The sequence below is a fragment of the Paroedura picta genome, chromosome 3, assembly GCF_049243985.1.
Source record: "Paroedura picta isolate Pp20150507F chromosome 3, Ppicta_v3.0, whole genome shotgun sequence".
Lineage (NCBI taxonomy): Eukaryota > Metazoa > Chordata > Lepidosauria > Squamata > Gekkonidae > Paroedura > Paroedura picta.
Window position 1 is genome coordinate 65003418 of NC_135371.1, and position 22273 is coordinate 65025690.

Genomic DNA, 22273 nt, shown 5'->3' on the forward strand with positions numbered 1-22273 from the left:
GTGATTTTGATAAGAAACCAAACTCTTATTGCTTTTTAAAGGTGTTTCAGATTGGGGATTTCTTAATTTTAGCAGTTTTTTAAATCTTGGCTGCCTTTAAGAAAAAGTGTTCGAATTCATAGTAGTGCTTATAGAACATAAGCAAGATCAGCTCTATTGTTTTGGCCATTTCACAAAGCAGAACTGCAAAATGGAGCTCTTCATTGGGGCAAGGCCAATGAAGCAACTCCACCAATCCAGAGGCCAGAGGCCCCTCCCACCACCAACTATGTCTCACAGATGGAAAAATTCAAATCACAGTGCAGCAAACAATGTACAACCCCTGAGTTGTGGAGTTGAAATATTCTAGTGTTAAGTGTTAAATATTTTATTGTTACAAATTCTACCGTTTGAAGTATTATATGACCCAATGATGATGTCCCTTGTACTACAGTGTGAAAATTTTCACTGTAAACCACCCTGAGGTGCAAGGAAGAGCAGTATATAAATAAAAATAAATAAATACAAATTAGTAGTTTTGTTTAGACCGCCTTCATACAGAAAGATATAGTAACAGTTGCTCAGTGACGTTTGCAGTAGAACAATGTTTAAGTCCATTGGCACCTTTAAGACCAACTGTTTTATTCAAGACTAGTAAATAAGCCCGCTGCAGTTTTAATGCAGTGGGCGCTAGCGAGTCTTCGGAGTTGGCGGGGGCTGCGGGGCCGGCGCGGGCGTGGCTGGGGGCTCGAGCGGGCCCAGGAGTCGGCGGGGCCGGCACGGGCATTGGACGGGGTGGTGCAGCGCAGCTCGGGTGGGCCTGGGGAGTGGGGGGGCTGTGGGGCCAGCGCGGCCGTGGCTAGTGTCTAAAGCGGGGCCCGGGAGTCGGCGGGGCCGGCGCGGGGCGGGGCAGCGCAGCTCAGGCGGGTCTCAGGAGTGGGGGGGCTGCGGGGCCGGTGTGGCCGTGGCTGGTGTTTTGAGCGGGGCCCGGGAGTCGGCGGGGCCAGCGCGGGCGTGGGGCGGCGCGGCATGGCTGGGGCTGGTATCGGGAGTCAGCGGGCAGGATGTGGGCTTGGCTTGTCGCTGTGCGACTCGTCGAGGGCCCTCGGCCACGTTGGCGGCTACCTGGGGCCGTGCAGAGTCTCGTTGTGCGGCGGTGAAGCAGCGTCCTGGTCTGGTGGAAGTGAGTGAAGTTATGGCGGCGGGCGGGCGGCTGCGGGCGAGGAGGAAGGGGGGCAGATTAGTCAGCCCAGCGGCAAGGGACCAATTAGTCAGCCCAGCGGCAAGGGACCCGATTAGTCAGCCCAGCGGCAAGGGACCAATTGGGAGCCGCACTGTGCTTTGCGCCTGCCAATTGGGCCCCCCGATTGTCATTCTAGAGGAAGGGGCCTATGGGCACCCTTCCTCATCATGGACAGGGCCCACCTTTGGTGCCCTTAACGAAATATATTATCGGCTCCGCTAGGAGCGGTTAAAGATGTAAGCTGTTGTGTTCTGTAAATTTGAACCAATGTGGCTACCCACCTGGAGCGATTTGTAGTGTTATTGTGATTACATATGCTAGGGTTCACTCAGGGAGATTTAAGCGTTCGGTTTTAGTGAACAGAAGCATTTAGTATGGGCATCTGAAATTTCAAAGGTGAGTACCCAGACCACTGCATGACATGTATGCTTGAACAGAATAAGATACGATGTAATGGAGAGGTCACTGAAAGGCAGAGTTACCAAAATGACTATACAATGTCAAAAGATTATCAGTTTTACAGAAAACCTGGTTTTCCAGATGACCTGTTGACACAGCATTGGCTCTGTAAGAAAATATCTAGGAAATAGACCCATGAAGACCTTGAGTGTAGGCATATGTAGCTAGTGAGTAATTCAGGTTCCACATATGTCCTAACTTTACAGTCTGTAGTGCCTCCCACAAAACCCAGAGCTTCTGGAGCTTCTTTCATATTCAGCAATTTGGACCTCTGACTTCAATGCTGTGTGCTCTTAAGTTTTTCATTCTTTGAAGTTAATGAGTGGCTCATTTGGCCCTTCCCCAGTGGGGCTGTACACCAGGAAGCAGTGTGCTCTCAGAAGGCTTAAGGTTGAAAGCAGTAACATCCTTTCTATTGCTATGCGTAATTTTCAGCTCTTGTCACAAGCCTAAAGTGACCAGATTTTGCCAGAGGAAAAGCGGCACACCGGGGTCAGTGGTGGCCCTCCCTCCCTCCAACTGGGGTGGGGGCAGCAGCCGCGGCGGGGGGACGGCGGCACACGAGCCCTGGCGTCGGCGTTGTGGGGCGGCTAGGCAGAGCCATGGGGCCGGGCTGCGCTCAGTGGTGGCGTCGTCGTCTCAGGGCCCCGTATGGCCGGCCAGGCTGCATCGCTCTGGATGGGGTGGTAGCCGAGCCTTGCCTTGCTCCCAACTTTTGACACGCAAGCAAAGCAGGGCCAATGCAAACTAGATCTATGGCAGAGCGAAGCGTGAGATGCTGGCGCCATTACACCAAGAGGTGGAATAATGGTGGTTCGAACTTGCATTTTGGGGGTGAAGAGGGATAATCATCCTTGAACAGCATCCATAATTTAAATAAACCTCCCTCCCATGGTGTCCCTTTCTTCCCTGGAATAGCACATTCCCAATTCATGAGATTCATTGTGCCATCTGGATTTTTTGTTGGTACAGCTACAAATCCAAACAGGTGGTCCTTCCTCCAGGCCTTCCTCTCCTGGGCGAGCTGGCTGAGGGCGATGCCAGACATGCTTTTGGTCCTTCTGCAACGACACGAGCCCATGCCTGTCAGGCTAGGCCCTTCCTCCTCCTCCCCCCGGCCTCCTGCCTCCCCTGTCTGGCCCCACCCCACCCGGAGGGGCCGGCCTGACCTTGAAGGAGCGGTGGCGGCCTCCCCTCCCCCCGTGTCCTAGTCCTGCCACGCACCCCCCCTCTGCCCTTCCGCGGGCGCCCCCGTCCCGTCCTGCGGGGCTCATAGAGGAACAAGGAGGCTTTAGAAAAGGAAGGTCAACACTGGGCCACTGTATGTTAGTTGACCACCTGATAACTAAATATTAATCTAAAACAGTGTCCTCCCTTTATATTGCCTTCATTGATTTTAAATCTGCATTTGATTCTATTCCTAGAAATGTGCTATGGGCCAAATTAGAAAGGGCATCCATTGACAGACGTCTACTTTTCTTAATTAAAACCTTATGCAAAAACACAGCTATTAGAGTTAAGTGTACTCCCCAAGGTCATCTAACTAATATAATTAACTCTGGAAAGGGAGTTAAGCAGGGCTGTATCTTAGCCCCTCTCCTTTTCAATTTCTTTATAAACGATATTGGCCACTCTCTGAAAAAACCAAATTTCCACCCATCAAAAGTTGGGGAAAGACACATCTCACTTTTATTATACGCTGATGACTTAGCCATATTTGCCAGAACCCCTATAGCAGGGTCCTCAACCCCCGGTCTGCGGCCTGGTACCGGGCCGCGAAGTCCATGGTACTGGGCCACTGGCATGCCAGCGACGCAAACATGCACGCGTGGAGCTGCCGCACATGCGTGTTTGCGCCCCCTGCTGGCGAAAATGCGCACGTGCGACAGCTCTGCGCATGCACGTTAGCGCCACCTAGTGGCAAAAACGCATATGCGCGGTTACTGCACATGCACATTTACGTGCGGCGGCGGCGGCTGGGCCGCCGGCTCTTTCCCACCCTCGGAGGCGGTCCCCAGCTACAAGAAGGTTGGGGACCGCTACCCTATAGGACCGAGAAGAGCCTTAAGAGCGCTAAACTCCTACTGTCAATTGAATAGCCTGGTAATTAACCATGATAAGACCAAGATCATGGTATGTGGTAAGAGACCTAAATCTCATATCTGGAGACTAAATGGCACCCTAATAGAACAAGTCCAACATTACAAATATCTTGGTGTTATTTTCCAGGCAACCTATTCAAGATCTGCCCATATTAATAACATCTCTTTAAATACACAGAAAAGTGCAGGTGCAATTAAAAAATTATTCTGGCAGAAAGGAGGCCGCTACATTCCAGCAGCAATTAACATCTTCAAGGCTAAGGCTCTTGCTCAGCTAACATATGGGACTCCAATTAGTATAACGGGCAGATTGGGCAGTCTAGAAAAGGTCCAGTCTAAATTTCTGAGGACAATTCTGGCAATACCAAACAACATCTCAAATGTAGCAGTTAGGATTGAGACAGGTATGGTCAACATTCAGTCCAGGCTTTGGATAGCTACCTTTACATTCTGGCTAAAACTACTTTTCCAACAGCAAAGTCTTGCAAGTCTAATAGTGATCGACACATTTGTTGCACCTTGGCAAATTGCACTCACTAAAAATTTGTGCTACTATGGTCTCTCATATCAATTGTTTTTGTCTATGGGTTATGACAAGGCTATAGATCTTGTTAAGACAAGAGTGGTAGAAGTAGAGAGGCAACATGATCTCAACAATATTCAGGACCCACTTTTTAGGAAAGATCTCCTAAGCAGGAACACCCAGATGCAATATCCTGTGGTAAATCCTGAGCACAGGAGATCCTTTACCCTCCTTCGTCACAATGCCCTGCCCTTTGCTTACTTGAGTGGGAAATTTGATGGACTCCCTCTCAAGGATTGACTCTGTATCTGCAATGAGGGTCAAGTAGAGAACATAGAACACATCTTATTTGAGTGCAAGCTTTATAATCATATTCGCACAGGTGCATTAATACCAATGGTTATAGAATGCCCTCACGACCTGAGAAAGCATCGCCTGCAAATATTGCTATCAGATACAGATAATTTGTTAACTAGCAAAGTAGCAAAATTTGCGTGGCTAGCTTTAAGAATTAGGAAAGAATGGGTCACTCATGTATAGCCATAATAGGTCCACAGAACTTCTTATGTTTTTTGGTTAGTAGATGTATCGCACGCCTCTTAATCTTGTCTTTTGTTTTATATTTTAACATCTTTATTAGTTTTATTGCTTTTATGGCTCATTTTATCCATGTAAAATAGTCAACGGCAGTTAATGCTTCTAAATGTTGGCTTTTATGGTGAAGTTTTAAGTTTTATTGTTGATGCATTTTTAACCTTTTAATGTATTACCTTCCCTTTTACAAACTGCTATTGTATAGTAGTGCTTCTAAAATTTTGGTCTAAATGACCGTAAATAAATAAATGAATACACCAAGAGGTGCATGAAACTCCCACCTCGACGAGCCCCTCCCACAAAATGCCTCCCCCTACACCAGCCCCACCACGCATTTCCGAGCCGCACCACTGACCACCTGCTCGGCTGCCCTCAACGTGAATGCGTGGCCCTTGCTTGGACGTGATCACCCGCTCGCTCTTCCATGCCCCGGCACTTGGATGCCTTCAAGCTCTCCCTCCAGGTGCTGGAGCCGGGCCGCCACGGACTGCGCCCTGAAGGGGCTGTGCGGGTCTGCAGCGAGGCGGGCCCTTAGAAGAAGCTGCACGCACCACATCGCCCCTGATTCGGCCGAGCTCTGAGCCGGAGGGAGGACGCGGCCATGTGTAGGGCGGTGTGGTCTGCAGTAGCCAATGAGGATGCGAAGGGAGGCTGAGGCTGAGTGTGTACAAGTCCCTTCGTGAGAAGGCACTTGGAAAGACCTCCGGCTGGGTCTCCTCTTGCCTAGGCCCAGACAGGACGCGCTCGCCAGCGCTTGGGCAGCGCGAGCTGCAACATCCCACCCGGCGGCGCGCTTTGGGCGCGGGCAAGAGGAGACCCGGCCGGAGCTCTGTGCAGGGGAACGAAGGAGTGAGCGCTCTGCTCCTGGCGTCCTTTGCCCCGGTCTTGGAGAACGATGGAGAGAGCGCTCTGCTCCTGACGGGGGATCGTGATCTGCCTCCTGTTCCTGCCGCGCCTCGAAGTGGCCGCTCTCACCCGGTCTCTTCGATGGCTGCTCCACCCACAGCAGGCTCATCTCCCCCCCGCAGGGAAGGAGGGATGGAGGGACAAAGGGAAGGACCGGGCGGCGAGGGGAGGTGAGGCATCTCCCTCACTCCCTCCGCCCTACTCAGCCCCCGCCAGCAGCTCCCAAATCGGACGCGCCCTGCTGTGGAGACGGGGAGGGGGCGACTAGCGGGACAATTGGTGACCATGGGTGGGACGCATGAAATTTGGGGGAGACCCGAGACAGTCCTGCCATTTGCGGGACAGATGGTCACGATACACAAGCCATATCCCCAGTCATTCAGGATCATTCAGGCTCCTATCTTAAACCTCTTCACCAATGTCCTGTATAGAATGTTCTGCTGATATCAGTAGAGGAAGGGCATGGCTGGTGTCAGATGGCCCCCTTGGCCTACAGGAAACAAGAAGCAACAAATAGAAGCAATCCAGTTGAAAGCATAACAACCAGCAATGGATCAAATATCTCCCTTGTGCCAAACAGGTTCCTTCAAAGTCAAAGAGAAACACAATAATCTTTCTGTTAACAATACTGGAGATTAATTTTATTTGATGTACTAAGTAAAAAATCTATGTAAACTGAATTATAGTAGTAGTAGTAATTATATAGTAGTAGTAGTATTCTCGGATAGCCTCTTGTGGCGCAGAGTGGTAAGGCAGCCGTCTGAAAGCTTTGCCCATGAGGCTGGGAGTTCGATCCCAGCAGCCGGCTCAAGGTTGACTCAGCCTTCCATCCTTCCGAGGTCGGTAAAATGAGTACCCAGCTTGCTGGGGGGTAAACGGTAATGACTGGGGAAGGCACTGGCAAACCACCCCGTATTGAGTCTGCCATGAAAACGCTAGAGGGCGTCACCCCAAGGGTCAGACATGACTCGGTGCTTGCACAGGGGATACCTTTACCTTTACCTTTAGTAGTATTCTCTGAAACATTCCAGTCAGCTTGGTGTAGTGGGTAAGAGCGGCAGTCTCTAATCTGGAGAGTCAGGTTTGGTTCCACACTTCTCCTCCACATGCTGCCAGCTGAGTGACCTTGGCCAGTCATGGTTCTCTCAGAGCTGTTCTTACAGAGCAGTTCTATCAGAACTCTCTCAGCCCCACCTATCTCATAGGGTACCTGTTGTGGGGAAAGGAAAGGAAGGATCGCCATTCTGCCTATACCCCTCAAAGAGTCTCATGTTCTACTACCTCCAACTACCTAAACTGCGTTGAGACTCCTTTGGTTAGTGAATAGTAGAGTATAAAAAACAACTCTTTTTTCCTCTCATTAGAGTATCCCTTTCTTTATTTTCTAACTTCTAGTATTCCCATAGGAGACAAAAAATAAACACATTGCTACAGAGCAAAATCCAAAAGTAAAAGTTTTATAATCCTTATGATCAAGGCCATTTATTTATTTATTATATTTATATACCACCCTCCCCTAAAGCTCAGGGCGGTTTACATAAAACAGGGAACAATACAGATAACTCAATAACAATTGTAACAATAATAATACAGTGGTAACAATAAACAATATAATAGAACAGTAGAACATTACATCAACTATCGCATACTGGCAGCCCTTGGGTTGGATGAATCAGCAGTGGTTCCCATAGGAGGGAGGCTCTGGGGACCAATGGGAAGTGATTGGTTCAGGTTGACCTCAACCAGATGCCTAGCAGAGGAGTTCCCTTTTGCGGGCCATGCAGAACTGTTCAAGTTCTGTTAGGGCCCTGATCTACTCTGGGAGCTTGTTCCAACAGGTGGGGGCCAGGATGGAGAAAACTCTGGCCCTGGTTGAGGTTAAGCAAGCATCCCTGGGGCCAGGGATCACTAGGTAGTTGGAGGTAGTAGAACATGAGACTCTTTGAGGGGTATAGGCAGAATGGCGATCCTTCAGGTTCATTGGGCCCAGACCACATATGGCCTTGAAGGTGATTACCAAAGTCTTAAGCCTGATCCTGAATTTGACATGAAGCCAGAGCAGTGGTTGGAGGATGGGCCGAATGTTGCTGTGAGGACCCTGGCCGCTGCATTCTGGACCAACTGTAGTTTCCAGATCAAGGTTAAGGGCAGGCCTGCACAGAGGAGAATGTTGCATGGATCACTCTGGCTAGGTGTTCTAGGGCCAAGTAGGGCGCTAGTAGTTTGGCTTGGCAAAGTTTGTAAAATGCCAGCAATACCACTGTCGTGATCTGAGCTTGCACTTAGAGGGAGGCATCAAGAATTGCACCTAGGTTCCTGGCAGAGTGGGCCACTGATAGCTGCACTCCATCCAGGTTGGGTACTTGTGCTTCCTTGCTTGGACCCTTCCTGCCCGGCCACAGGACCTCCATCATTGAAGGGTAGGACTTCAGGCAAGTCTGCTTGAGCCACCTTATTGCTGCTTCCAGGCAGCTGGCTAATGTATCTGGGAAAGAATCAGGGTGGCTATCCACCATAAAGAAGAGATGGGTGCCATCTAACACAATTCAGTGTTCAAGCTTTCAGATCTGCAGAAATCTTCATCAACTTAGATATTTTAAAAAGAGGCGGGAAATCTTTCTGTCCATGATCTTTAAGGTCTTTGTCAATACCATTTGCAGCAGTGGTCCCCAACCTGCGTGCCGCGGCCCAGTGCTGGGCCGTGAAGGCCATGGCGCCGGGCCGCGGCTCCCTCTCCCCGCCCCCCCCGCAGTAAAAAACTTCCCAGGCCGCAAGCTTGTGGCCCGGGAAGCTTCTTACTGCGGAAGGGCGGGGAGAGGGAATCAGGGCCGCGCCGCGGCCGCGCATTGCCCATGCGCCTGGCGCATTCCCGTATGCGCAATGCGTGGGCGTGGCCCGCGGGCGTGGGCGTGGCCCGATGCCCTGCCGGTCCCCAGCCTCAGAAAGGTTGGGGACCACAGATTTGCAGAATGTTTCCTTGATTTTATGTGGTATGGTATGTGAAAGATATGAGGTTGTACCCTTTGGCAAGCCATGCCAGTTGAAGTCAAGAAAGCACTACACAGAATTCTTATGAAGAGACCATAGCTTGAAAGCTTACACACTGCATTGAATTATTCTGTTAATTCTTTGTGACTTTTGTTTTTTGATAACATCTAGGAGCTTTAAACTCACCTCGTTATCCTAGCAGTATACGTGTACTCTGGACTAGAGGCTACTGTTAGGACTGAATATGGAGAAACAGAATGGTTTCTGATTGGCAAAGATGTCAGAGAAGGATATGTTTTATCTCCGTTGTTTATTTAATCTATATGTAGAACATACCAAAAGGAAAGCTGAAGTGAAAGGTAGATGATTATAGGTAGATGAAGTGAAAACCGGTGGAAAGAGCATTAACAATTTGAGGTATGCAGATAACACCACTTTATTTACAGAAAATAGGGAGGACTTGAAATGAATCCTAATGAAGGTTAAAGCAGAAAGACCAGGATTACAGCTGAACATTAAGAAGGCCAAAGTAATTACTGGAGAATTACACAACTTTGATGAGAAATAAATTGAAATTGCCTCAAGGTAGAATCAACAAAAGTTTCCCGATCCAGTCTTATGGTTGGAGAAGCTTAGAGAGTACACTGTGATGGTGAAATGTACTAACTTGGTTAATAGAAGACCGCCAGAAGAATTTCATGAATGCTTTTTCTTGAATTCATTGATAGATAATGTATTAGTGGAGTTCAATGATTTTACTTTTTCTTTCTGTTCCTTTCTCTTTTTCCCATAAGTTAATAAAATATAAAATATCAGAAAAGAGAAATAAATTGAAATTTTCAAGATTTTCTGTTCCTTTGCTCCATCATCAACCAAAAGAAAGACTGCAACTAGGAAACCAGAAGGAAATTGAGACTGAGAAAGGCAGCTACAAAAGAGCTAGAAAAGATTCCTAAATGTAAGAATGTGACACTGGCACCAAACGTCAAATAGTATTCCCTATTACTATGTAAGGATGTGAACAGTTGGACAGTGAAGAAAACTGAAATGAAGGGAGTTGATTCATTTGAAATGTTTTTGTAAGGCCTGAGCAAGGCTTTTAATGAGAAGACATTCTGGAGGATATTCATGGAATCATAGTGTTGGAAGGGGCCATGCAGGCCCTCTAGCTGGATTATGTGCACCTGAGAGCGCTCAAAGAATTTTCTGGAGAACTTTCAGAACCTTTGTCCATATCTTTAGGACATCTTGGAGGACTAGAGATGCGCCCAGAAGACTGGAAGAGAGTGAATGTTATCCCAGTCTTCAAAAAAGGTAGGGGAGGTGACCTGGGAAAATACAGACCAGTGAGTCTGACCTCAGTTGCAGGGAAGATAATGGAGCAGATTTTAAAGGAACGATCCTCTAATATCTGAAAGATAATTTGTTGATTCAGGGAAGTCAGCACGGATTTGTCTTCAACATGTCCTGCCAGACTAACCTGGTTTCCTTCTTTGACCATTGATGTTGTTTACCTGGATTTCTATAAAACTTTTGACAAGGTTACCCATGTTGTTCTGATGGGTAAACTGGAGGGCTGCAGACTGGATTTTCAGATGATTCGGTAGATAGGGAATTGGTTAGAAAACTGCACAGAAAGAATGGTTGTCAATGGTATCTCATCAGATTTGAAGGAAGTGGATATTGGTGTGCCACAGGGCTCGGTACTGGGTCCAGTACTTTTCAACGTTTAATCAATGATCTGGATGAGGGGTGGAAAGACTACTCATTATATTTGCAGATGACACCAAATTGGGAGGAGTAGCAAACACCCCAGAAGATAGAGTTCAGTGAGATCTGAATATGCTGGAAAAGTGGGCAAATTGAAATCACAAGATGCCATAGTCCTGCTGTATATCACATTGGTCAGACTGTTCCTGGAGTACCATGTGCAGTTCTGGAGGCCTCACTTCAAAATTGAGAGGCTGCAGAGGAGAGCAATGAGGATGAACTAGGGGCTGGGTACCAAGCCCTTTGAGGAAAGACTGGGGGACTGGAGAATGTTTAGCCTGGATAAGAGGAGGTTGAGAGAGGGCATGATTGCACTCTTTTAAGTATTTGAAAGGCTGTCACTTGGAGGAGGACATGGAATGGTTCCTGCTGGCAGCAGAGGATAGGACCTGGAACAATGGGTTTATACTATGTGTAGAATGGTACTGGCTGGATGTCAAGGAAACAAAATTCACAGTCCAAGTAGTTCAGCCATGGAATCAACTGCCTAAGGAGGTGGTGAGCTTCCCCTCACTGGTGGTCTTTAGGCAGCAGCTGGACAGATACTTATCCTGGATGCATTGGACAGGGGGTTGGACTAGATGGTCTGTATGGCTCCATCCAACTCTGTGATTCTGGTCTAACTTCGTGCTCAATGCAGGATCAGCCCAAAGCATCCAGGATAAGTATCTGTCCGGCAGCTCCGTGAAGCCTGCCAGTGAGAGGGAGCTATTAATACATAGTGCTGCCGTAAGTCAGAAGAGACTTGACCATGTCACGCACATACATGCACACTTTGGTAATGAGACTATGCAATGCAAATTGCATCTTTACAATTAACAGACAGAAATATGTAACAAGTGGTTCTCAGTCTTTAATTATTAGTATTTCTACCCCATCACACTGAGAATAACAGCAATGTATTGTGGCCATCCATAGGCCTTTTGATGTAGTGTTGTGTCACTGCATAAAGAACCTAATCAGCCATTGATCTGAGCCAGAGATCTAGGGAAACAAAGTTGCATTCCCTCTTGAATGTTGTTCCTGACCTTTTTTTAAATTCCTTACCTCTCTTTGTTTTCATGATATTTGTCTAAAGGCTTTTATACTTCTGATACTATTATGCTGTGTATTTCTCCTCACCTAAAGTTGTCCTGTGGCTGGTTCACTAGTGTCACCTCAGCTTGTCTTACATGGCAGTGGAGGATGTGTTGACAAAGTCACTAGCTGGTTGAAGCTGAGATAAAAGTAAGGTCCAAATGTAACAGGTAGTCTCAAAGATCAAAATGGTGAAGATAAATGGCAGAGACATGGGAGCTGCCTGGAGCTGTCTTTTTTAATTCTGTTCCTGTGAAAAGCTCTCTTTCCTCAGTGGGTTTAGCAGAGGGGGACAGGGGGACCCTTTGCCCCCTTTGTTGTTTAAGCAGGTATAAAACTTAACATGGCAGTCAGCAGTGTAATTATGGGGGCAGAAAGAGCAGTGGCTGGAGTGCAATTTCCAGGCAGATCCAGATTGCTTAGTGTGAGGGAAGTGAAAGTCAAAGCCAGGTAATTGGTTAGTCATTTGCTCTCCTAATGCAAATTTGTCAGAGGCAGGATATGATGGGCAGCTAACCTTCTATTGTCCAGTAGCTTGGAAGGTGAACCAGGTGAAAGAATTTCCAGTAATGCTTGTAAACCTTAAATGTGTAATCAGTCAGTACTGATATGTTGCTGAGTAGTTTTCTCTGATGTTTGTTGGTTGGATAAAGTTTCTATTCTGGTTTGTTGTTGTTTTGTCACCATGTAGCACATCTCATTCCAGTCACATACACACGTAATTATAGAAGTGCAGAGCATGTTGTGACTTGCTTCTCTTCTACTAATCCAGGTAGTCAGATTTAAAACTGGTATACAGCTGTGGTGTGTGTCTGCGGAAGAATTATTGATCTTTGCTAAGAAGTAAAGCAACTCACCCTGAGGAAGAAAATTATACATACACCTTCCTTATTATCAGAGCTCCTGGTTAATGGCAGCTCCAGACCTGTTTTCCTTGTCTGTAGTTGCCACCAGTTATGCTGTTGCAGTAGGTGCAGTTGTGGCATTAAAGGAGGAAGAAAAGGTCTTTGTTCATAGTTGCATATCCATAGCATAATTAACCAGTGCTAAAGACCTACTGTTGGGAGAAAGTAATAAGTATTTGAAAACATGGATGTTGGAGCTCATTTCTGGAGTATCAGCCACCAGCATCCTCTGAGGAGTCTGCTTGACAATGGCATTGAGTGGTGAAGCAACATTCTGAGGGCTGTTTTGTTTTGTGTGGTTTTCCTGAAGTCTCTAGGGCGGTATACAAATCTAATAAAATAAAAAAAATAAGAAGAAATAATCAGACTTGAAATTAGTATTCACAGCTCTGTGTACCTGTAGTTTATATATTAGGGATTCACTCACTCTTTGCTTTGTTAATTGCTGTGCTGGTTATTGAATGTTCTAATTAGATTATTTGAAATCTGGAGAGGTGAGTAAACAGTGGATTGACTAGATTTATGCAAATAGCAGAATGTTTTTTTCTTAATTGCAAAATTGATGTCTGGGTGTTCCTACAAGTTATCATGCAAATAAAAATTTGCCCAAGCTGTTTATTCCATACATCTGTGCTATTCTTGTTTCTGCATGGACTTACCATTTAATAGTTTAACAAGCTCCAGTAGTGGCTGGCTGATTTTTCTAGAATCTGATGATCAGTACAGTTGAGGTGGTTAGAGCTGTCTTCATTAAAAAAAATTTTTTTTTGTGAAGCAAAGCAAAAAAACAAAATCCTAATTTCTTTGACCAAAAAGGGATTACATTGCAAAGAATCATATAAATTGTATATTAATGTATTTAGTTGCATGGTTTGATTTGGATTTGTTTTGTGCATCTCACTTAAGTGTTGACTTTTGTGTGTTCTTTTATTCATGAATTAGAGCATTAGGGTTGTTGTGACACATCATGTGTTTATATAACAATTTATGATGGGAAAAGGCCAGCCTGTGATAATGTTTTGCACTGACTGTGGTAATTACCTATTTATCGAACTGTTCTCCTGATGTACTGTTGAAAAATACTTCACCAGCACTTTGCTTTAGTCTTGGTGTGAGCTTGCATTTGAAATTCTCAGTAGCTGCCAAGATCAGCTTTGTTTTGGCTTGTGTTTTCCCAGCTATAATATTGAATCTTACTGTCACGTCTCTCAAAAGTGGCAACTGGATGTCATGGCACTGACAGGCTCAATTTGAAACAATGTGATGTAATTGAGTATGGAGGGGGGAATAACAGTTTATGAGTAGCTTAGCTGTTCTGGAGCAGGTATATGCGGCTGTTGTAGAAAGAAGGTTTAGAATACAATGCTTTCCAGGTATAATTTCAGTTTTGTAATGGTCTCGAGTGAAATCCTTTTGTTGGGTCCAACTATGTTCTCTTTGCTTTTGGTCTGAATGATTGTGTCATCATTCAGATGAATGGTAGACTCCATAATTCCCTTTGTGTTTAGCAGTCCTCCACAAGAGATGTTGATTTAAAAGAGAAATTGGTCCCATATTTCAGGATAGAGTTAAAGGTTGATATTATTTCCATATACCTAGAGTGACACTTTGAGCCTTTTTGAGCTTTTTTCATTAAAATGCCCATGTTAATAGGCATTCATAAAGACAGTAAACTGTATTTGTAGCTCAAACAAATTCCTAATGTTTAGCCCAAAAGTTAATCTTAATAATTTAAATTTTTTCAGTCCCCATATATCTGAAATATCAATCTTCTTCTCCCCCTCCTCTCTGTATCAGACTTTTCACATTTTCCTCATATAAAATGTCTTCTACTTGTCCAGCTTATACCTGCAAACAGTTGCAGATACCATATATTCTACTTTTCTCCATGATGTACTCATTTCCCCATGTGTAGAAACAGCCAATCCCATACCTGCTGATTGAAAGGATACAACCAGTGAACCCTTCTATTATGTTGCAAACTAAGCAAGAAAAATTACTCAATTAATTTCATTTAACTTTGACCACCAGGAAGAAGCCTGTAGGGTGTAATTCCATTAGACTAACATGCTTAAATAGGACATTCCTCTTAACAGTTTTTCAGGATGACTTTGCAATCACAACACAAAACCTGGAAAAACACTGAGTCTCTATTAGAACATCAAATAATGTATGGAATAATAGTAAGATTCCTAAAAATCAAGGACAAACTCCACAACAACAAAACTTATTTGCAAGGTGAATAGCAAGAAGCAGCTTGTAAACTGGTTCCAGAGGAATTGGGAACTAACTGAGCAGTGAACTAATGTATTTGGACAATACTATAATAAACCCTATTGAATGCTAGAACATGGACAAACCTGTTTATTTATGTGTCTGTCTGGATCTACAGGTAGTTCCATACAGAGGATTGGTTTAAGTCAGTGGTCCCCAACCCACGGGCCGCGGACCGGTGGTGGGCCGCAGCTCCCTCTTCCCGCCCCCCCCACAGCGAGAAGCTCGCCAGGCTGCGAGCAAATTGGACGCCAAAGCGGCCGATCAGCTTGCGGCCCGGCAAGCTTCTTGCTGTGGGAGGGGGCGGGAAGAGAAGCTTGCCGGGCCGCAAGCTAATCGGCCGCTTCGGCGGCCAATTTCCTTGCGGCCTGGAGGGGCGGGGAGAGGGAGCCGCGGCCGCCGGCATGCCGGCGGCGCAAACGCGCACGCGCAGACTTGCTGCGCGTGCGCGTTTGCGTCCGGCGGGGGCGCAAAAACGCACACACGGCAAGTCCACGCATGCGCGTTTGCGCCGGGGCTGCCGCGCACGCGTGGGGCCCCGGGTCGCGTGGGGCTTCCCGGTGCAGCGGTCCGCAGCCTGACAAAGGTTGTGGACCACTGGTTTAAGACATATACATCCTGGATACCCATTGAGCCCTCTTGGACCAGCCAGTTGGAAATGCTCTCCACAGCTGCAGTCCAAGATATTATGACATTTTTGAGCACCTTTGAGGGTGATCAATCTTTCCATGTAATTTCTTAGTCTTCAGGATATGGTCATAATATGTCCATCTTATTCTATTCTGTCAAGGCAGTAGAGACTGGTAGTGTGTGGGATGAAGTGAGCTACCATTGCCAAAGCAGTGTTGGTGGACTCAGTGGGGCAGCAGGAGCCTGAAGGTGCTGACCTGCCTGTGACCTGCAGCAATTTAAAGAGCTCAGTTTGCTCCCTGTAATATTGATGAGAGTTTTAGGTCTCCCTTCAAGAGAGCGATCTTTGGTATTTAAATATTTATATTTAAATTTAATTAATTTATTTAAATATTTAATGGTAAAATTAAAATATTTAAATTTATATGTAAATGAATATTAATATCTGGTATTAAATAAATTTATTCTGCTTGATGTGCAAAAGGGACACCCCTCACTGTTTGAATAGGGAGTGCACTTGTACTCAATTAGTTTTGAGGCAGATTATTCCTCTTCCTCCCCACACTGATTTCTGCACCGTTTAATGGACTCAATCATTTTGATATCTACAAGTAAGAACATTCCTGAATTTTACTTTAACCTTCTTGAAGGATGAGGTGCCAGACAGTACTTGTCCCTACTGACAAATCTGCAACAAACAAAAGAAATCCACATTCGTAGATAATGCATTGCTGACATCCCAGTAGGTAGGCACACATAGCTTCTAAGTGCTATTTTATATCATGGCACTAACCCCTCTCTTAAATATTTGGAATTTACCAGCCTGAAACATGAATAGGCAACATTTTCTACTCTAATGACAAAAAACTGCAGCATCTACCTGTGGAGGGAAGAACCAGAAACTTTGGGAGTAAGCTGAGTGCCAATAGCAGTGCTGGCAAATGAGGAGTTAATCTTGGATGGAGACTTGGATCTGCATGCAAAACAAAATGATCTGATGTGCCACTGTTCAGAAAGAATGCTTTGGGTTACCTAGTCGTGTGCCAGTATAGTCAAGAACTAGAGCATCCCAGTGTGTCACGCATATTGGTTACTAAAGGTATCTGATCTTATCACATACAGCTGGCATCTGTGAAGTGGAGATCTGGATTTTTATCTATTTATAATCACTTTCCAGACTTGGCTATTCTGACATGCATTATCCAGCAGAGGTTGTAAGTTGCTGGTGATGTGTTGAGCTGTTTTGCATTGAGAGCTGTATGTTACCACTAGTGGTGTTCTGATATTGTCTCTTTTGGACGTCTTGCAACAGGTTTTCTCTGGGTACCATTCTGACTTTGTTAATCTGTTTCTTGACATTATCAGGTGGGTACTTTAGTTCCAAAAAGGTCTGTTGAAGCCTTCACAGAATTAGCCTCTCCATCAGATGGCTATCCAGCTTCGGTTTAAACATTTCCAAAGATGGAGAACCCATCACCTCCCGAGGAAGCCTGTTCCACTGAGAAACCGCTCTGATGTTTAGATGGAATTTCTTTTGAATTAATTTCATCCCATTGGTTCTGGTCCGTCCCTCCAAATCATTTATAAATATGTTGAACAACATAGGCCCCAGGACAGATCCCTGGGAAACTCCACTTGTCACTCTTCTCCAAGAGGATGCTGAACCATTAACAAGTACCCTTTGGATACGATCTGTCAACCAGTTATTGATCCACCTGACAGAATTAGGATCCATACTGCATTTTACCAACTAGTCAACAAGAATATCATGTGGAACCTTATCAAACGCTTTACTGAAATCCAGATAAACTATGTCCACAGTATTCCCCTGATCCAGCAATGTCCACAGTATTCCCCTGATTCAGACCAACCTTATCTCTTTTTTCTTGAAAAAAGAGATAAGGTTGGTCTGACATGACTTGTTCTTGTGAAACCTGTGCTGAGTCTTGTGCTTAGAAATCACAGCTCTCTATTCTAGCTGCTCAAGGACCGAGTGTTTGATTATTTGTTCCAAAATTTTGCCAGCTACAGATGTCAAGCTGACAGGTCGATAGTTATCTGGATCCTCCTCTTTTCCTTTCTTGAAGATGGAGACAACATTTGCCCGCCTCCAATCATATGGCACCTCACCTGTTCTCCAAGAAGTGTCAAAAATAATGGACAGAGGTTCGGATATTACATCTGCAAGTTCTTTTAGTACACTTAAATGCAATTCATCTGGCCCAAAAGACTTTGTTACATTTAAAGAAACTAGGAGTTTGTGGACTGTCCCAACAGTGATCCTAGGCCACCATTCCCCTCTCCCCAGTTGTGTTACGTTTTTTCCACATTGAGCACTATTTCCATCACAAGAGAAGACTTAGGAGAAATAGGAGTTAAGCAGTTCAGCCCTCTCTTCATCATCTGTTATAATTTCACTTTCTTGTCCTCGCAGTGGTCCTACGGTGTCCCTATTCTTTTTCTTGCTTGAAATATAACTAAAGAAGCCTTTTTTTGTTATGTTTAGCATTTCTTGTTAGCCTAAGCTCATATTGAGCTTTAGCTTTTCTAACACTGTCCCTATAATTATTGGTTATTTGTTTATACTCATTCTTGGTAATAAGGCCTTCCTTCCATTTCCTAAATGACTCTTTTTTATTCCTCAAATCATTTGACAACTGCTTATGGAGCCACCTTGGCTTCCTTAGGCTCCTTCCATCTTTCCTTCTCAAGGGAATGGTTTGTGATTGAGCCTTCAGTATTTCACTTTCAAGAAACTTCCAGCCCTCTTGGACTCCCATCTCTTTAAGTCTTACTGACCACGGGACTCTACCCAAAATACTTTTAAGTCTGTTAAAATTTGCTTTCCTGAAGTAAAGTCTATACGTCCGACTACGTAAAGCTTTTCTCTTTCCCACAATTGAAAATTCCAAAAGCACATGGTCACTACTACCAAGTGTGCCCACTACTTCCACCTCATCTACCAGTTCTTCCCTATTGATGAGAATCAAGTATAAAATAGCCAAGCCCCTGGTTCCCCTCTCTACTTTCTGGGAAATAAAGCTGACGGCAAGTTAAGAATTTAATGGAGTTTGTATTTTTAGCAGAGTTGGTCCTCCAACAGATATCTGCGTAATTGAAGTCACCCATGATCACTGTTTCCCCCCCTCTTTGAAAATTGTGTAATTTGGTTTAGCAGTATCTCATTCAAGTCCTCTGACTGGCTTGGTGGTCTATAAACTAAATCATCTGTATGGATTTGGTGAAGCAGAATGAAAGTTCATGTGAAATAACTGATAGCTGGGCTGAGTTTGTGCTATGACAAGTTGATAGTATTGTTGGAGTACTTGTTATTAAGATTAAGAGCCGATAGGTTTGATTATTATTTTTTGGTGCTTCAGGAACTCCAATTGAGATGGCTTGTCTTTTCTTGTGGGAATTTGTCCAAGCAAGTTGATTCCATGTAGAAATGTCCATTTCAGAAAGTTTCTCCTTGATCACCTTCTGTTTGTAGTATAGGACAGTGATCAGATGTTTGAGTAGTTTCATGGAAAATGTGAGACAGTTTTTCTGCACAGTTTGTAGGATAAGTGGATTGTAGAGGGTTCTTAATTCTCAGGCCCTCCTGGTAGGCCTCCCATGCTTTCCCTGTGTTATGTAATCTTCACATATTTAATTAGTGGTTCCTGAGTCGGTGTTTTAGAATTATTGTCTTTGTGGATTTGCAATTGATTAAAATATAATAGTTTCCTAATGACTGATTCTGAACTTCCAGAAATATTCAGTTTGTGGACCACATACGAGTAATAGGAGGTATGTTTGCTTTTCTCAGACATGAGCCATTTGGAGAGATTTTGGAGCTAGCTGAGTGTTCGGAAAGGGCTGGTGGCTCCTTTAACATATCTGTCGAAGTCAATTGCAGATGGTGTCTATATTTCATGCCTTTTTGTATTTTTTATTTGATGGGTTTTATTCATTTTAATTTGATTTTATTAAATTCTTCCCTTCTTCCAAGGAGCCTCATTTATGCTCCCCCCCCCCTTTAATCCTCACAAGTCTCAGAGTACATTATGCTAAGGGGGAGTATGACTGGCCCAAGGTCGCCCATTGAACTCTGTGGTAGAATGGATATTTCAGCCTGGTTTCTCCCACCATAATCTGACATACTATTATAGCATAATTATTAACTGTTCTTGATTGAGCAGCTACCCATTCTTATAATATGGGTTGTAACAAAAACTAAGCTTTTTGTTAACTTATGAATGATTGGGGAATCTCAGAGTTCTTTTTCTGCTTCAGATCAGCTTCTTTGTTTATAAATAATTTTTGTCATGATTGAGGAAGATCAAGAGAGAAAGGAATATCATTCTGCATTTGAGAGGGGTGAGCAGTGCAAAGCAGGTAACGACAATGAGGTCTCCAGCCTCACCTGTCCCCTTCTCTCCCACTCTGTGTCCACATCCATTCTTCTTCTCTTGGTATGACTGCGAGAGAGGATACAGGGTCCTTTTTGACCACTTGTATTACATTAGTTATGTTTTGTAAGTTTGAGTGGGAAAAGAACTTATCCCCGGCAAAGAGAAGCCTTAATAGATTTCTCTATTTTAGCTACCATTGCTGCTCTTTCCAACTCACCCGAACAAAAAAGCTCTTACTGGCCTAAAAGAGCAGAATCGTTGTCCCTGGCACCCCCTCCTGCCTTTAAACTTACAGCCTCTTGTAGGCTCTGTGAAAGATGGGGAAAGGAGCCTTTCCACAATAACATGCGTTGTACCTTGCTGTTCTGGTTATCAGTAAGCAGAGAATCATAGAATCATAGAGTTGGAAGGGGCCATACAGGCCATCTAGTCCAACCCCCTGCTCAACGCAGGATCAGCCCTAAGCATCCTAAAGCATCCAAGATAAGCATGTATCCAACCTTTGCTTGAAGACTGCCAGTGAGGGGGAGCTCACCACCTCCTTAGGCAGCCTATTCCACTGCTGAACTACTCTGACTATGAAATTTTTTTTCCTGATATCTAGCCTATGTCGTTGTACTTGTAGTTTAAACCCATTACTGTGTGTCCTTTCCTCGGCAGCCAATGGGAACAGCATCCTGCCCTCCTCCAAATGACAACCTTTCAAATACTTAAAGAGGGCTATCATGTCCCCTCTCAACCTCCTTTTCTCCAGGCTGAACATTCCCAAGTCCCTCAACCTATCTTCATAGGGCTTGGTCCCTTGGCCCCAGATCATCCTCGTCGCTCTCCTCTGTACCCTTTCAATTTTATCTACGTCCTTCTTGAAGTGAGGCCTCCAGAACTGCACACAGTACTCCAGGTGTGGTCTGACCAGTGCCGTATACAATGGGACTATGACATCTTGTGATTTTGATGTGATGCCCCTGTTGATACAGCCCAAAATGGCATTCACCTTTTTTACCGCTGCATCACACTGCCTGCTCATGTTTAGTTTACAATCCACAAGTACCCCAAGGTCTCGTTCACACACAGTGTTACCTAGAAGCGTATCCCCCATCCAGTAGGCATGCTTTTCATTTTTCTGACCCAGATGCAGAACTTTACACTTATCTTTATTAAATTGCATCTTGTTCTCATTTGCCCATTTTTCCATTGTGTTCAGATCTCGTTGATCTCCGTCTCTATCTTCTGGAGTATTTGCCAGTCCTTCTAATTTGGTGTCGTCTGCAAACTTGATGAGTAGTCCTTCCATCCCCTCATCTAGATCACTAATAAATATGTTAAAAAGTACCGGGCCCAGCACCAAGCCCTGAGGTGCCCCGCTACTCACCTCCCTCCAGTCTGATGAAACACCATTGACAACAACTCTTTGAGTGCGGTTCTCTAACCAATTCCCTATCCACCTAACTATCTGAAAATCCAGATTGCAGTCCTTCAATTTATCCATCAGAACATCATGGAGAACCTTATCAAAAGCTTTCCTAAAATCCAAGTAAACGACATCAACCGAATTTCCACGATCCTGCAAACCTGTCACTTGGTCAAAAAAGGAAACCAGGTTGGTCTGACAAGATCTGTTGGAGACAAATCCATGCTGACTTCCTTGGATCACCAAATTGTCCTCCAGATGTTTGCAGATCGCTCCCTTTAATATCTGCTCCATTATCTTACCCACAACAGAGGTCAGACTCACTGGTCTATAGTTTCCCGGGTCATCCTTCCTCCCTTTTTTGAAGATCGGAATAATGTTTGCTCTCTTCCAGTCCTCCAGGACATCTCCAGTCCTTAAAGAGGTCCCGAAGATGATGGACAAGGGTTCTGCAAGTTCTCCGGAAAGTTCTTTGAGCACTCTCGAGTGCATTTTATCCGGCCCAGGGGATTTGAACTCATCCAGTGCAACTAAATGCCTCTCAACAACCTCTCTGTCCATGTCAACCTGCCACCCAGACACTATCCCTTGGCTACTGCCATCTCTAGATGTGCCTAAACCCTTTGACCTGTGGGAAAAAACAGATGTAAAATAGGCGCTGAGCCTTTCTGCTTTCTCTGCATCCTCCTTTAGAGTTTGTCCATCCGTAACCAACAGTGGGCCTATTGCCTCCTTTACTTTATGTTTGCTCCTCACATAACTGAAAAATCTTTTCTTGTTACAGTGGGCTTTCCTGGCCAATCTTAGCTCACTCTCAGCTTTGGCCTTTCTGATGATTGATCTACAGTGCCTAGTAACCTGTAGGTACTCTTCTTTAGAGCTCTGTCCTTCCCTCCATTTCCTGAACATTTCCCTTTTCTTTCTTAGTTTCTCTTGAAGTTCTCTGTTCATCCAAATAGGCTTCTTAGAGCTCCTGCAGTGTTTTCGTCATTCTGGGATAGTCATTGATTGAGCA

At 44.9% G+C, this 22273-nt stretch overlaps 1 protein-coding gene across 4 annotated transcripts in view; it reads left to right on the plus strand.

Annotated features, from left to right (window-relative positions):
* RNF123 (ring finger protein 123) overlaps positions 1–22273 on the plus strand; it is a 160240-nt gene that overhangs the window by 121469 nt on the left and 16498 nt on the right. The gene's annotated exons all lie outside the window — the stretch shown is intronic.